Source organism: Mus pahari, unplaced genomic scaffold (assembly GCF_900095145.1).
Source record: "Mus pahari unplaced genomic scaffold, PAHARI_EIJ_v1.1 scaffold_9590_1, whole genome shotgun sequence".
In the NCBI taxonomy this organism is placed as follows: Eukaryota; Metazoa; Chordata; class Mammalia; order Rodentia; family Muridae; genus Mus; species Mus pahari.
In genome coordinates, this window is record NW_018392247.1 from 18,058 (window position 1) to 27,443 (window position 9,386).

The 9,386-nt window shown below is 33.8% G+C and overlaps 1 pseudogene; it reads right to left on the reverse strand.

Moving 5' to 3' along the window:
• Positions 1–2,341: 2,341 nt before the first annotated feature.
• On the reverse strand, positions 2,342–8,990 carry LOC110314901 (annotated as a pseudogene).
• Between the last annotated feature and the right edge of the window lie 396 nt (positions 8,991–9,386).

A 9,386-nucleotide genomic window follows, 5' to 3' on the forward strand; every position in this document is an offset into this window, starting at 1 on the left:
TCCCTCAGGGTTACCTGCAAATGATATGGTTGCAGGTTGACTCCTCTGGATCTCCTTCTTTCTACAAAGGACAATGCTTTGTCCTAACCTGAGTTGATACTTTTCTAACTATAGAGTTATCATTCCTGTATATATGCTTCTTCCCAAACCTTGATCTGACTGAATGTCTTTCATAGAATTTCAGAATGTTTTGTTGTCCAAAAATGTTTTTGATGTAGTATTGCACAAGAAAAAAAAAAAAAAAACTTTCTTCATAGCCAGGGTAGTGTGGCAACTGTCCCGAAATAGAGATTAAATGTTGCTGCTTGTGGACGTTGTACATCGTGGTGCGGAGCCTAGTGCGCACCACGATGTACAACGTCCACAAGCAGGAGATCTCCTCATGATAACAAGTCTTTGATTAATATAAATTGGAAAATGAAACAGTATAATCCAAACAGGATGACAGGGGACATAGATACATCAGAAATACAGGTAGGGATCACTAACTGTGGAAAGGGTCACAACTTGCTGAGGTGATGGTAGAGGAGGGTGGAGAAAATGTACAACCCACAGAAGAGGAAGTAGCAATAAATGTCAACTAGGGCCACCTGAACAGTTGTAGAAATGAGAATTCACACGTGTGTGTTTTTGTTTTATTTTATTTAGAATGTATTTGTGTAGATATTTGTGTTTTCTTCAATTTCATTTTCAGTGATAGAATATCAATATTGAATATATCAGTACTAATCATATTTAAGAACAAGATAACAAAAATGCTTTTTGACAGACATTGCATTCTAAATTTATAATGTTTGCAGTTCTCCATGTGTCCATTTTAATAATGGGACACTGTATGACTTGATCCTGTGCAGGTCTTATGAATGCCATGATATCTCTGTGAGTTCATAAAAGTATCAGTCTTTTTATCTTAATGATACTGTTTCACTGAAGTCACCCAATATATCTGTTCCTTATACTTATTAACATGATTTTCCACATATATCTCTGATCCCTGAGTATTGGAGTTGTTCTATATAAACTGGTGGTAAGGAAATAATCCTGAATAATATCTTACATATGTCATCAAATATGGAAAGCTGAGATAGTCCTCAACTAGAAGCTTTACCTCTAATGACTGGAATTTAAGTTGCTAGAAAGTATGCTACAATCTACCAGAGGTAAAGGTAAAGGGAATAAAGTCCAAGTAAGTCCTACTCCATAAATATTCCTCCTTTTCAAAATGTACATTTAAAAACAAGCCATGTAACCTTTTTTAAATGTTCCCTCATCTAAGGCTCAGGGAAAAGTGAAGAAAATGGTGGAAACGATCTTGAGAGTCCAAGGATAAGGAAGCTAGCTGTGAATATATATCTTCTAGTACTGGCAGAAGGTACATGATGAAGTCTTACCAATATGACCTCCAAAACATAATGAGAAAAAGTCACTTCAGTGTGCACGACAGCATGGATGTAAGAGAGCTGGCAAAGTACAGCCTACAAAGGTATTTACAGGAAACTAAAAACCTGGGAATGGAAGAGGTTGTCATCTTCAAGGACAACCAGAGGACAAAGATTGGCTGTATAGTACCAAAATAATGAGCCACCAGAACATAAATACATAAATATAGGCAATTTTACATGTTCTCTAGTACACACACACACATATATACATATATATATATATATATATATATATATATATATATATATGTATATGTATTCATATGCATACACACACTCCCATTTAAATATATGAGCACACACACACACACACACACACATTCATTAAGAATTAATGAAACTAGAGGCCCTGTTCATTTTAGGAGTGCAAGGAGGGGTACAATAGATGTTTTGGAAAATACATTAAATATAACAAAATATTCCTTATAGTATAAGGAAATATAAACAAAAAGCAAATAAATAACAATGTCAAAAATAAACTACCAAATAGTACTTAAAAATTAAAGCAGCAAACAGTACCTTGAGAGAAAAATGACACTGACCTTCAACACCTGGTATAAAGTTATAATGTGTATGAGTTTGTATGTTCATTTTTGTGGGTATAATATTAAGCTCAAAAATCCTTTAACATTCATATTTTAGTAATTTATGATGAGACCCTTCATCTAGGTTGATTTACGTGTTTAAGGATTTCAGTGACCTTACTGTGGTAAAGGTTTTGTGTGGGACATTTCAATTAGTGATTTTTCTCACTTAATGAAACACATTTACTTAATAATGAAATTGTGTTTTTAACATAAAGTTACATAGTCATATATTGAAGGCAAAATCTGAACCCCATTGCCCTTTTCATAAAATGTTCCCTTCTTAATATGTTATCTGATATTCTCAACATCTTCCTAGTACATTGTAAATCTATTCCAAAATCCAGCACTTTTGGGAATGACTAACTTAGGTGCCCCTGTTACAAACATCCCTCCCATCCTTCTTCCTGGAGTAGTGAGTTTGAAAGCCATGACCATAGTTATTGTTTTGGCCAACACTGTAGAAACAGTCACAGTGAAAAATACTCCAAATGTGGTCTGCTGCAAGATGCAGGTGACCTGGTTGGGATGTCCAATGAAGAGCAATGAGCAGAGAAAGCAGAAGACTAGANAGATGAGCAGGATGTAGCTGAGAATGCAGTTATTGGCCTTCACAATGGGAGTATCTTTGTACTTCACAAAAGTGAGTAGTACTAGAATTGTGATGGCTGAGAAGGACAGTGCCATGCTTCCTAGACCCATCACCAATGGATCTTCATAAGCTAGAAATGACACAGATCTTTGGAGGCAGTGGGTTTGCTCTAAATTGGCATATTTATCATCTGGACACCTCACACACTGTTCCATATCTGCTGGCAAATCACAGTAAACCCTTATAAAATATCACAATTATGTAGGCAATAATTGTGTATTTATATTTTGCATAGGAAGAATAAATAAATAATTTGGTGTTGAGTATCAATTCCATTCTTTTTTTCTGTAGGAACCACTAACTTAAGATTGCTCTGTATTAACCTATGCTTTGTAACAGAACAAAACGCCTTCATAGGAAGTGGAACAGAAAAAAAATATTTATCAAACAAAAATGAAAATATGATTAATAATAGTGTGCATAATCTCAGATTAATTCCTCCAAACATAATTTCACTGTTCACAGACAAAGGTAGTATTCAGACATTGCTGTTCATACCAGTTGATGAAGTGCATCATGTACTTTGTTTGATTTGTGGTTTTGCCCTTTGTCTGTATGTATACATAAGAACCAGAAAATAAAATTACTCATGCAAGTATAATTTGCATAAAGGAATATTTTCTTTCTTGAAGCTGTATGCCTTGTAAACCTATCCATGTCCCTTTTGTTGTTTTACAATCTCTTTCTTCCAAAATACACATTCCAAGCTCTATGGCATGAAGGTTATGGCTGTTCATATTCATCCCTCTTGCCTTAGAGAGGGAGTGATTGATGAGGAGCACTATGCCATCTGCTTTTGCATTCTTCAAATCTTCACTCTTGTTCTAAATCTTTCACAGCATATTCTTAATCCATTAAGCCATTTAAGCTCTTAAAATATATTCCATTAAACAACAACTGTTACCCTGAACATCTAGTCTTTGTCAGGGACTAAGCTGGGTGATGGAGGGGAAGATTATGGGCTGATCAGGTACTCAAGTTTCTATGAACAATGAATCAAAGAAAAATAAACATATGCATAGATTATGCCTAAATGTTTCTTTTAAAAATTGTTAAATATGCATGTACCCCTAAACATTTTCTATATAATATAATATCAGTAACCATCATATTGTGAGAAAAATGCCTTGTTTAAAGAAGATATTGTAAGTTATTTGCCGGGTCCAAAAGAAGTGGATATTATTTAATTGATTCAGTTCTGAAACACGGAGATTTTAGGTCTTCATTTTGCAACTAAGCCACATCAGATTTTTAGTTTGGAAATAGAAGCTATTCAAATTCCGAAATTTTACTCCTGCATGCAAGCATGTACCTGTTTCATTGGAAACCTCATTTTCTGGGCACTGAACACAATCAAATCAGCAGTCTGCTGTTTCTTTCTGATGAATTTTCCTGAATCCAGTAGCACATGTCACACTACACACAGAGGAGGGAAACTGAGGTAGTAAATAAATACTATATAATATGCATGTGAGTGAGTTTGTGTAGGACATATGTCAAATGAATAATGACCCATAGATTGATATATGGGACATGAACAGATATGGCTATATATATTCTTTTGATAACCAATATTCCTTAACAGTATCAGGCATATTATTGTTTTGTATTGCTGTGCAATCACTGAATGTAACACTATATTTACTACATCATGTAATATTATATATGTAATATTTCGGCTGTAGCAATTCAAAATTATCCTTCCTAAACTGATTAATACAAAAAGAATGCTTATGAGGCACCAGTATTTCCTTCTTGATTTATAAATTAAAGAAAAAAAGTGAGGTGTATGTAGGCACAAGTAAATCAAGAAAGAGTAGTTTGATGACTATGAACAAAATATGTTATATAATACTCATAAAATTAATGAAGTTTTCATAAATGTAAAAGAAAACCTTGATCCCCCATTCCTTCCTCTCTTTCCTCTGCTTCTGTGAGGGAGCTCCCACCACCCACCCACTTGTGCCTCACCACACTAGCGTTCCCCTCTGCGGGGGCATCAAGCATTCAGAGGACAAAGAGACTCCACTCTCACTGTTGCCAGAGAAGGCAATCCTGTCCAGTCCAAAGTTTTGTTCATTGTAAAATGTTAGATTTTACTGCTGTTCTTAGAGACTGAACAATTAAAATAATTCCACTCCAGTATAGTATGAGAAATGTTGACTGTGTATTTGGAAGTGTTCATTGTTTGCATAAAATTCCTAAATTTATCAAACTCATCTTTGTGGTGTGCAAAAGTGATAGTANCATGGAAGAAATCAAGGGTGAATTTTTTTTTTCATTTATGATGACATCCCAATGTGAGGTTGTGATCCAAATTCTCTGAGCACCTAGATATACCCATCTTCTAAAGCTGACTTCTAGAGTAGAGTTCATTTCTCCATAAATGATAACAACCTTTGCTGAAGATGTCATAATTTGCTTATCATATATCTGAGCCCTGGTCATATAGTTCTACATGGTTTCTGATATCACATTCACAAAATCTAAGCAAATCCCATGTCTTTGGCTTTCTTCTCTTAAATCTGAGAGAAACTGAATACCCTGGTCATCATCTGAGATGACCAGTTCTATCCAAGTCCATCTGAAATGAAGCATCAAGGAGACCATGCCATGGGAAAAGCATGTGTCCTTGGTAGCTACCTGATAGACATAGGGAAACCGGTCATGATCACTTAGGTTCGGATTAAATGGAAAAAAAAAAAAAAAAAAAACCTTAAAGGATGTCAAAGAGAGAATGAAACATCCACATGAGGAATATGATTATTATAATGTTTGGAATTATATACAAGTAATGATACTCACCTTTCAGAACTTCAGTTAAGGATAGTATGATTTTATTATGAATATCATGTATTATTCTTATTAGATTCTAGACTATTCCTGACAAGTCTGAATTTCCTAGAACACAGTTTTTCCTGTTTTCCCAGTATATCTATGATCTGCTTATTTAATTCCTTAATAGATAGGTAGATAGATAGATAGATAGATCATATAAATATACATATGTGAATGTGATTGTGTGTGTGTGTGTGTATGTGTGTGTAGCAGCACATTCAGAAATTCACACTGTCCAAGTTTTCTTGTAGGCACCAGTAAGTGGTATTAAATGTTAACTCATTCAGTGACACATATTCTTACCTTTGGTGTCCAAGCATCAATTGCCTGTTTTAAGGATGGCTTCCATGATGGTCATGTAAGGTCTATGGTGCATGGATCATCTGTTTCACAGACATAATGAACAAACCTCATTCTTCTGTTTATTTATGTATATTCCAAATCCAGATTTTCCAATGAATCATTACAGGAATCACCAATGATGCCAAATGTCAAAGACATGTTGGGTAAAAGATATGGATTCTTGTTTATCTCATCAGTAGCAAAAATCATTACCAGATAAAACTCATATTTTCTTGCTTGTGTTCTAAAACAATGCATAGTTATGATTAAGGGAGATATTTGAAATATAAAATTTCAATTGCAGTAAAGTTTGTATTATGAGACATGCTAAATTTCTGTCTAAATGTCTTGAAATTAGCCTCATAAATTAGACATCTTCAGAGCTGAATACAGTTTAAGTATTCATAGATACTGGGAACTATGATATGATGAATCCTGTATTAATGAAAATCAATAAATACCATTTTATCACCGAATACCATCCATGAACTAGATTGCAGCCTTATTGATTAAGACTGCTATAAAATGAAATTGGAGTTGTAATTCCATAGAAACACAAAAAAGCATGACTTAATATATTTATTATTTTAATCATTTTATATATCAAACATCTTTATAATATTAAATATTTTGAGAATCAGATAATACATCTAAATTTTATTTAAGTTTTATATACATTTCCTTTTATACAGTAAAAATATCATTACTATGTATTTAATATTATCCATAACTGAGGATACTATGTCTAATATTGAGTTCTAAATTGTTTCAAGTCATCCAAATTATTCCATGGGAACTACATATTGTAAAGGAGCACAAGTATTTTTAAAAGTGAATTTTTAAGAAATGTATTCAAAGCCCGTACATGATACCACCTGACACAATGTGAGAGTATTCAAAGCACATTATATACATTTGTGGGTGTACATTGTCTAACAGATTAGGTAAAATAAATTATCAGTCTTTCTAGAAGAGATATTATTTTATCAGTAAGATTATTTTACATTTTAGCAAATAGCAAAAAGTTTGAATTTAAACATTAAGAAAATGCTAATTACTTTAACAGTGAGAAAATTATTAATAATATTTCCATGATGTTTATAGAACATGCTTTTAATATTTTCAGCTGTTAATTTCATCAACAGAATAATTACTTTTGATATATTTCATGTAATTTTATTTATCCATTTCAAATTATATACAATATATTGTGCATAACCAGAATAGTATCTTTTCACTATTTTACACATCAATTTAATGTTACATTTTAGTCTGTTGTTACTATGTCAGCTATGTAAAACAGTTATCAGATTTCTTTTAACACCTCAGTCTTTGGAATTCTGTGAGATCCTATGAGTAATGACTGAGCTCAAAGATCTCCCTATGTAAATGTGCTCATCTGCCCCAGCACAGTGGCAGTTCATCTGTTACTGTTAGCTATTACATGTCATCACGAGAAAAACACCAGTCGGGCATGGTGGCACACGCCTTTAATCCCAGCACTTGGGAGGCAGAGGCAGGCAGATTTCTGAGTTCAAAGCCAGCCTGGTCTACAAGGTGAGTTCCAGGACAGCCAGGGCTATACAGAGAAACCCCATCTCGAATAACTAAAAAAAAAAAGAGAGAGAGAGCGAGAGAGAGAGAGAGAAACACCGCCACCACGCCCGGCAAAATTTGCGCTTTTCAATTGAGAGTTTTGTGCAAATTTTTTCTTCTAATCCAAAAAAGTGTATTGATACAGTTCATATATTTGTAATTTTAAAACTTATGGTTTCTAAAATTGTCATCAATTAGAATTTCCTCTATTTTTCCAATGAGGAGTGTGAAAATGCAGAATATATCAGAAATGAAATTCCTACTCACTTATCAAAAAAGAAAAATAAAGTGAAGCAACCATCACTGTCAATGTGTATGTTGTACTGTGGCTATCAGTTGAAAAATGTATTTGTTTAATCCCAAAAACATGAAAATTGAATAAGAGCTAGGATTAGAGTCAGAGACACAGAACCTTGGTTCATGAAAGAAAGAAGTACCAAGCACATTGATAAGCTAATCAACACTCCTTCCCTCATGATCTGCAGCTACAAATGATAACATCTCACACTTTGAATCTCAGACCTGTGTAGCCACATTGACAACAGCTTCTTATACACAAGAAGTACATTTATTCTCCTAGAATTTCTCTAATGTTATATTTATTCAGTAGTTAATAGAAATATTAATCATCTCTACGATACTGTTAATTAGCCTAAGGTGTGCCTGGGCAGTTGTTTAATTGGTTGAAAAGATTATTCTGGTAACAATAAATCCTGGCAGTCTCTTTTCACATTCAACATCAAATCCAGAATTGTAGGACTGGGCTCATTTAAAGACTGTTATATAAAGCAAAATATATGTATTTTCACAATCATATATATAATGTTATCCATGTAATCAGGTATAGTAGACCAACATGTATATAAATATTTCAAAGAATTTATGTATGTGCAACTGTTACAGACCAAAGTTAGAAAAAACTTATAAAAGCATTTGGATGCAGGCTCAGACAGGAATTGCTGTCACAGAATTGAATATAACCAGTGAGCCTATTCATATTGAATATTCATATTGAGCTCTTGACAAGGGTAGGAATTGTGAATTCAAGGCAGATGAAGAGACATCTTTTAACATATGATATCAACAAAGACTCAGCAGAGAGAATCCAAACTATCTCAATGTCCAGCATTGTGAATTGGAGCCCACTCTATTAAAGCTAAACTAAACAATGACACATTTGAAAGCATTCAAATAGAGATTGATGTAATAGTTAATTTTTAATGCTTCCTAAAGTTACAGGGAAAGGAACAGGACAAAACCATTATTTTGTGTCCACAGAAAATATTTCTAATTAAGGACAGAGATGCAGGAAATAAAGTTAATGACTTACCTAAAACCATAATATACATTAGAAAGATTTTCATCAACAGGTTAATTTGTTGTCCAAAGGTAAAAACAACAATCACTTTGCAAATCTCCATCATTATTGTCACTATTCTTTATCCTCCAAAAACAAATGGGTTCTGTCAAACTATACAAGAAGAGAGAAAACTTAAGGAGCAAAAAGGAAATAGTGAGAGCACACAGCTGCTTCATGTCTGCTAGGATCTAAGATGGAGTGGTTGTGAAATCTTTTTCTTATGCAGACAAACATCACACATACACATTTACACCTACATGTCTGTATTAAAGCTACTACTGTCTGGAGATCCACTTATTATATACACAGTTCCTAACCATTCATCCTATACCATGCTCCCAGCACGCATAGGGAAAATTCTGGCCCCAGACTCTACATCTGAGGTCTGAAGAGTTTTCATCAACTATTTCTGAAAACATGTTTTGGGAACATGTTTTCCATCCTCTGATGCCATGATTTCATGCATATCCATGACATAATTCTTCCCAAGGACAATCTTCTCCTGCACAGCTTGGGCCAGACCATGTGTCAACAGGCATATGTATGAACACAAAAGATTTCATTAGACCTTC